Raw genomic sequence first — 7,172 nt, forward strand, 5'->3', positions numbered from 1 at the left:
TGAAGGAGCTTTCTCAGAGATACATTTAAAAAATCCTACGCTAATCATTTCAGCTAATATTCATTTACATGTGTGGCAGCTGTATGTCTATACAACATACAACTTCAACATAAGAAGAATGTAGCATAATATGAATGTGAGAGCAGTTATAACTAGCCTATGTGACAGTAAAATATATTTTGGTTAAAATCAACAAATCGTGATAATTAGTCGTGATCACAATATTGATCAAAAATAATCGTGATTAGCATTTTGTCCATAATTGTGCAGCCCTATTACATGTCACCCTTTACTAAACCCAAACTCAAGGTAACGTCCATGTTTGTCTAACTTTTCTTCTGCCTGTGTGTGTCTTTTAGTCTGTATAGGAAAGGAGATTGGACAGGGTAGGGCGGTAGTGATGTTTGGTTGAGTAAAGGGATGGGAGAGCGTTGGAGGGGGGAGTAAGTGTTATGAAGCAAAGAGAGACGCATAGGCTGGGCTACAACTTGGCTTACTCTTTTATACAGCGTAGTCACTGCAGGTGCAATGCGTCTGTCTTTGCTGCGGAGTAGATGAGACTAGATGCTTCTTCGATCACTATCAGACTGAAGGAGTGTACTACAGATGTACACATTGCTGCAGACTATGACTTCTTTCTCAGATGTAGCCTTCTGATCAGCCAAGATACAAGGAAACCTGAGGATCCGGAATAGAAACATCTGATGTGTGTATGATTTGATTTTTCACTACATATTTTCATCCTGTCAGACTATTAACACAGATCTTTCAGTATGACGATGTAATGTTTGATTTAATTTGAATGTCATGAGGATTTGGTTAATGGCTGGTGAATGGAATTGTGCATGTGTATGTCTGTGTTGGCCATTAAAATGGGCCGGGACTGTCCTGACGTATTGGTGAATAACTCCAGTCTCATGCACAGTATGGGGGAAAAAATAGAGCCGTATTGATTTTTACTGCAAATCTTTGGGGAGTGTGATTTTCTTTGCATGAAAATGAGTGCAAGCTTCGCATTAAATAGAAAGACTAAGGTGTCGATGAAAGACCCTAATTCATGCATGTAAAAATCGGAGCGTTTAGAAAACATTAAGGTTAGTTTGCCTACTCCTTGATCCTAGCCTAGTTTTGTAAGGTTAAGGCTTGTGTGTGCAAGGGCTACTGGATGCATTATTGTTGTTGGATAACATTTTACCGTAGATTGTATTTATATAAATGTAAGTTTAAGATGTGAAAAAAAACTTGCAGTTAGTTGCTAAAGACTACATTCTTGCTAAAGAATTGCGAAATTGCACATATTGGCCTGAATCTGAATTTTAAAATTTCTTCAGGTGTTTCTACTTCAATAAACTAATTTCCTGCAAAGTTCAGTTTGAGAAAAGGGAAAAGATGTGTTATTGCTATTCTATCATCATCCTTATCCTTTCTCCTCTGTTCCTCAGTAGGGAAATAGGCTTGTCTAGTCTCATGAGACTCTCGAATTTCCTGGAAATTCCTTTAGCTTCCATCCTCCCAGTATGGCGTCAGTATGACCCCTTTAAATAACACATGGTTCACCATAGTAACAGGGAGTTGTCCTGGTCCGTTGTTGTGGACCTCTATTAGAAAGATGCTGTATTCTCTCACTGTCTTATGTCAGGATGTAGATTACTTAATACATTCTGTACTTAGCTAACAAGCATCTTTTATTTCTAAAGTGGAATGTGTTCAGATTGCAACTTGGCGTTAACATGGATTTAGGGTCAAACCTTTCAATCCCCCCCCCCCCAATAAATGCTATATTGTTGTCAATATAGCATTTACTTGTAAGGGTTTAGATTTCTGTTATGTCCAGGAAGGATACATATACCTTGTTAAAGGCTTTTTTAATGAAGTCCATATCATTTCCAGTAAGTGAGCAATAATTTAATTGAGTGAATAATAACACTCCATTCAGGATAGTTGCAGGCAGCTGTTGTTTAGACTATGCGGTAGCTAAGCTAGCAGGGCAGTCCTTTTGGCTGCGTTGTTGGCTTTGAGGGAGAAATCTGAGTCAGGGAATTTATTAATTTATATTCCAGTTGCTCAAGTTCCTCGAGTAATTGCCATGCGATGTTAGTTCAGTCCATATAGAACAAAGGATAGTTTTGCTTCAATGGTTTGCCACTAACAACTTTTTTTTTTTTTTCTGCATAATTTCTAAACCGAGACAGGGGGTCACTTTGCACTGGCTGTATCTGGGCTTATAAAGTTGGACTTTGGAAGGGTGATGACTTTAAAAGTCACATGAAGCGGCCATAGTTCAATTTTCACCCAGCATTACATTTTAAATAGGCCTGTAAGAGATGAAAGAAATGGAATTAGGGTATTTGACTACAACCATCTTTTGAATGGAAGCCAACAGTACTGCTGGCTGATATCAGTGTGTGTGGGTGTTTCCTGGAAAGAGCAGAAAACCCCCACAGAGGAGCAGTGAGTTGAAGAGAGGGAAAGCTGTTATCTACTGATACAAGGAGGGGGCTATCAGCAGTTGCAGGGTTGTATTTAGGGGTGTCAGAGAAATATAAGCAGACCTGCTCTGACGTGTATACTGTCTCATTTCCCAGATATTCAATTTAAATCATTAAACCACGTTCTGTATATATTTGACCATCTTACCCCTCAGTTATAAAGGTATCTACTATTAACAGAATTGTCTTCTTTACATTGAGTTGATAGGATGGTTTTAGGTATTTGCTGTCTTCACAATTTTGAGACGGTTCACACCATCAGTAATCGCACTGGTGAGATTTAAGCTTGGTAAGCTTTTTCAGCCACTTGCCTTTTGGGCCACAGTGAATGAACTCGTAATGAGAGATAGACAATGCAATATGTGCATGTATTCAGAATCAGGAACAAAACAAAAAAAAAAGGGTTTATTACCAAGTAAGTAAATCTTACAAGGAATGGGCAGGCTTATAGTCCAGGATGTATGTTAATGAAATGCAAAGTGAAGTGACTAGAGGTGGGGTAGTCTTCTGTTAAGAGTCAGTGTCAGTGGGGGTCCGGGGTCTTGTTAATGAGAGCCATTATGGAAAAAGGGCAGGTTAAAGGTAGGTTAATACCCGCTGCAAGTGTTACATTGCTATTTGGCCTTCCCCCTCTTTTTTTTTCTTTTTTTTTTATATAAAAGAGTGCAGTATCGTCCTTATCGAACATGCCTACTATTTGTGTTTTTTTTGTCAATTGTGTCAGGTTAACCAATGAAATTCCATCAGTGTATGTCACCAGTTTTCTGCCATAATGTTTTGGAGTTCTATCTGCCGTCGTCACTTTTTCTCTTTAAAGAAAAATCCCTATGTCTTGTTTCAACCTGGTAAATGTCAAATGGGCCTTTACATTGGAGTGAGGACGTAAGAGCTCACTCTTGATCCAAATCATACATATTATTTAAAAATGTGGAACCTTGTGAGAGAAGGCGTCAGTTACATATGCATCTGTCCCCCCCTGCTCACATCACTGTGCAGAATAAGGCCGAGGCCCGTTAAATCCCTGAGACAATTAAGACTATGAACTGGGGCAAGTTAGGAGATTGGGAAAGCACTTTTTTCAGGAAGTGGGTTGATGGCACTAATTGGCTTGCAGTATATTCAGCGAAACTAGGGCTGGGCAATATGGAGAAAATCAAATATCCCGATATTTCAGACCAAATACCTCTATCGATACGGGAACGATACTGTAGTGTTGACTATTGGTGCTTTCACAAAATATGAACGCAATGACATTTTTGATAAATAATCATCAGTTATGTGGCTATATTGACTAAGTGTCTAAAGGCAAATAATAGAACAGTTAAAACAGTCGGGTATTTTCAGGAAATTACATCACTTTACTGATTTGCAGCCTTTAAAACCAGAAAAAAAAAAAACAGTTATGCCATATTACGATATCCAAAATCTAAGACGATATCTAGTCTCATATCTCAATATCGATATATTGCCCAGCTCCAAGTAAAACCATAACAATTTGTGTATCTGTTGGCTCACTGGGAGGCTTGCTTGTCTGGAAAGCTAATGGTGCCTCTGGGGACCGAAGCATCTCTGTCCTCTGGCTCTGGTTAAAAGCCCCCTGCAAGTGCACTGCTGACTGCACTAATCCTCCCATTGAGTGTAGACATTGACCAGAAGACTATCTCTCATCTATCATCGCTTTTTGTATCTATCTGCAACATCAACAAAAACCCACCCATCTACATTAAGGCCTGACAGGCTCCACACGCAGCCCCACTCTCACCCTGCACTCAGCTTGGACAGCAACTGTTGTACTTGTGGTTTGGTTGACCTTGGTTAGATAGATTAGTATCTCCCTTTCCTCTTTGTGTCTGTCTGTTCATGGGTGGAGTCTGGCACAGAAATAACTATTCTCAAGTATGTTGTGGTTAATTTCTCTCTGATAAAAGCTACCAGTTAACCACAGAGTTCAAAGTCATACCTTGATTAGCTTCACTGATGAATGCTTACATTTTGAATGTTTTTTATTGCAGCTCTGCAGACTGTGCTGCCCATGGTCTATTAACGGCCTCTTCCTAGAAATTAAGCTGGTGCGATTGCCTGTTTAAGATTTTTTCATGTTTCAAAATGGTTGCTGGCTAGACATTAGCACCGGGATTATATTCTTTTTGTCCCAATCAGATTCTTTTATGATAGATGGGTGCTGATTCGATTTATATTTGTATTTATTGCAGTACTAGAAGTATTGCGATTTGATAGTATTGAGTATTGCGATTTTTTTTTTTTTTTTTTTTTTTTCCTTCTTTAACAAAAACAAAAGTTGAATAATACAATTGTAGAGTCAATATATCATGAGGCTTTTCTAAAAGCTAATTGCTTTCTAAAAAGACTGCGCATCAAATGTCAGTCAGTCTGACGTGTATTTCTTTTGTAATGAAGTACATAACGTATTTTCTACAAACGGGCAGTATGAATGTGAATCATTGTTTAAAAAACAGTTTTAAAAATTTGTTGCAAAAATCCCAATACATGCAATCCCCCCCCCCCACCCCTACTAGACATTACCCACAGTTTGAGGCTACGCTGACCACAGAGAATCTGACTGCAGCGTTTCCATTGTGTAGTGAAGCCTAGGCACCGTTTGCATGCATGTGGAATTTCCGCTCCACCCCTGTTTGGCATTTTACTATTTCAGACCCTGGCCCCTTGGTTACTCAGCTTGAGACAGGATGGGGGATTTTTGTTTTGGCAAAATGTCTTGTTCTTTATATCCTGCCTCATAGGTTCCAGCCAAGTTCCTGTTAAAGGAGTTGACAAAGTGAAGTTATATTGATTTAAAAAAAGACTGCAAGGATTAACTAACATATCTCAGCAGAACAATTATTGCCAAAATGATAATCCCTATTATTTGGATCACAATTATTTATTCCAAATATTAATCAAGGTTAGGGACAAAACGTTTTATTGCACTTTTTTTTTCAATACTGTAGAATAACAAAATCCTTAAAAATTAATACCTTAACCAAAAGATGGGTTTCAACACAGTTTCAATTGAGCTCATCTCTCATATCCTCCACGCACACACACACACAGACACGCACACACACGCGCGCCTGCTGTGCAGCATACAAAAAGGTGCAGTGACAACCAATATTAGCTTCTGAGTTTCAACAATGTAAGCCTTAAAATGCTATAACCAAAAGTCCACTGAAAGTCACTGAAAAAACTGCAGCGATATCCCGTGTATCTCAGCCAAGAACGGCGATATATCTGTCTGACCAGTCTGCGTGTGGGGAGGTCTTTGCGGTTGTACCGTAGCAGGTGGTTTCAGTCAGTGTAATGATTTTAGACAAAGCAAATGGCTGTGTGTTAGGCCACTGCCGTGTGGTGCAACGCTAGAACTTTTTTGCTGCTTAGTATAAAAGTAAACTTTCAGCGTTGTCCTTTTTACATGATTGTAACCGGCTGACCTTCCCCTTTAAGACAGGTGGCCACGTGGGCAACGTGTGCGTGTTAGTCCAACAGGGTTTGTTATGGGCAGTGAGGCTCAAGTGCCTTTTCTCCTGTTTTTTCCTCCCATTTTTTTTATGTAAGGTTGAAATCAAGATGGAAATAAATGCCTTTTTTAGTACGATGCCAAATTGTTCAATTTTTTTGTACTACATGTTATTTGTGAAAATAGGCAAACAAAGTAAAAACACAAGTGAAGTGAGGCTCTTCCATGGGTAGTGAACATCCAATAGTCAGCGTTTTAAATTCGCTGCAAAGAAGAAATAAATCACCTGCTTAATGCAACATTATCATGATGTCTCCCAGCCTGTTTTCACCACGGTGTTACCAGGAAGCTGTAATATAATTTACACTGATTTATGTATTCTTGGATACACAGTTTGATGCTAGTGTGTGACAAGCAGGCTCTGCATGCACAGCAAACCACCAATCAATGTTAATCAATTCAGCATAAAAACAAAGCAGGCCCGCTAGTCGACCACACCCTGAAATTCAGAGGAAGCAAAAAGCATGCATTATTCATATTGTTGACCTGGATTGATAGTATTATATAAATTCAGTGGTGTCCTGTGAGTCAACCAGTGTATTTAACTACCTAAGCACTTAGTTGCTTTGGTGTTTGTAAAGCATTAAAGTTCAATAAAGAATGGTTTACATAAGAAGTTCCATTTTTTTTTTCTTATTATTTTCTATGAAGATGCACTCCCCTACAAAATCACCCCAGTGATTTAGTCTTTCAAAATAGAGCTATTTCTGTTATCTTGTAAAATCTTTGCTTTTTAATCGCTATATAAATCGCATGGAAAAAATATATATCGCAGTGTCAGTTTTTTTTCAATATTGTGCAGTAGGGTTGGGTTCTAACATTTCGTCATTGTGCTAATTGAGTAAATGTAAATGTAAATGTGCTGTATTTATATAGCGCTTTTCCAGTCTTAACAACTGCTCAAAGCGCTTTTACATCTACAGGAAACATTCACCATTCACACACATTCATACACTGTGGCCGGGGCTGCCGTACAAGGTGCCACCTGCTCATCAGATAAACACTCACACACATTCACACTCCGATGCGCAGCACCAGGGGCCGAGTTGCCCCCGGTGCTGCGCATCGGAGTGTGAATGTGTGTTCACTGGGTTCAGTGTCTTGCCCAAGTACACTTTGACAATGACTGCAGGGGCAGGGATCGAACC

At 39.2% G+C, this 7,172-nt stretch overlaps 1 protein-coding gene and 1 long non-coding RNA gene across 7 annotated transcripts in view; one reads left to right on the plus strand and one right to left on the minus strand.

Moving 5' to 3' along the window:
* LOC116704177 (uncharacterized) overlaps nt 1-7,172 on the minus strand; it is a 23,462-nt gene that overhangs the window by 9,238 nt on the left and 7,052 nt on the right. The gene's annotated exons all lie outside the window — the stretch shown is intronic.
* The window catches only part of sptan1 (spectrin alpha, non-erythrocytic 1), a 49,267-nt gene that overhangs the window by 4,041 nt on the left and 38,054 nt on the right, over nt 1-7,172 (plus strand). The window contains exon 1 of one of the 6 annotated variants that reach the window (XM_032539386.1): nt 684-706. The exons of the other annotated variants lie outside the window; for them this stretch is intronic. The gene's annotated coding sequence lies outside the window, so the exon portion shown is untranslated. Of the gene's footprint in view, nt 1-683; nt 707-7,172 lie in introns of those variants that run through there. 6 annotated transcript variants of the gene reach the window in all.

Source organism: Etheostoma spectabile, chromosome 16, assembly GCF_008692095.1.
Source record: "Etheostoma spectabile isolate EspeVRDwgs_2016 chromosome 16, UIUC_Espe_1.0, whole genome shotgun sequence".
NCBI lineage: Eukaryota > Metazoa > Chordata > Actinopteri > Perciformes > Percidae > Etheostoma > Etheostoma spectabile.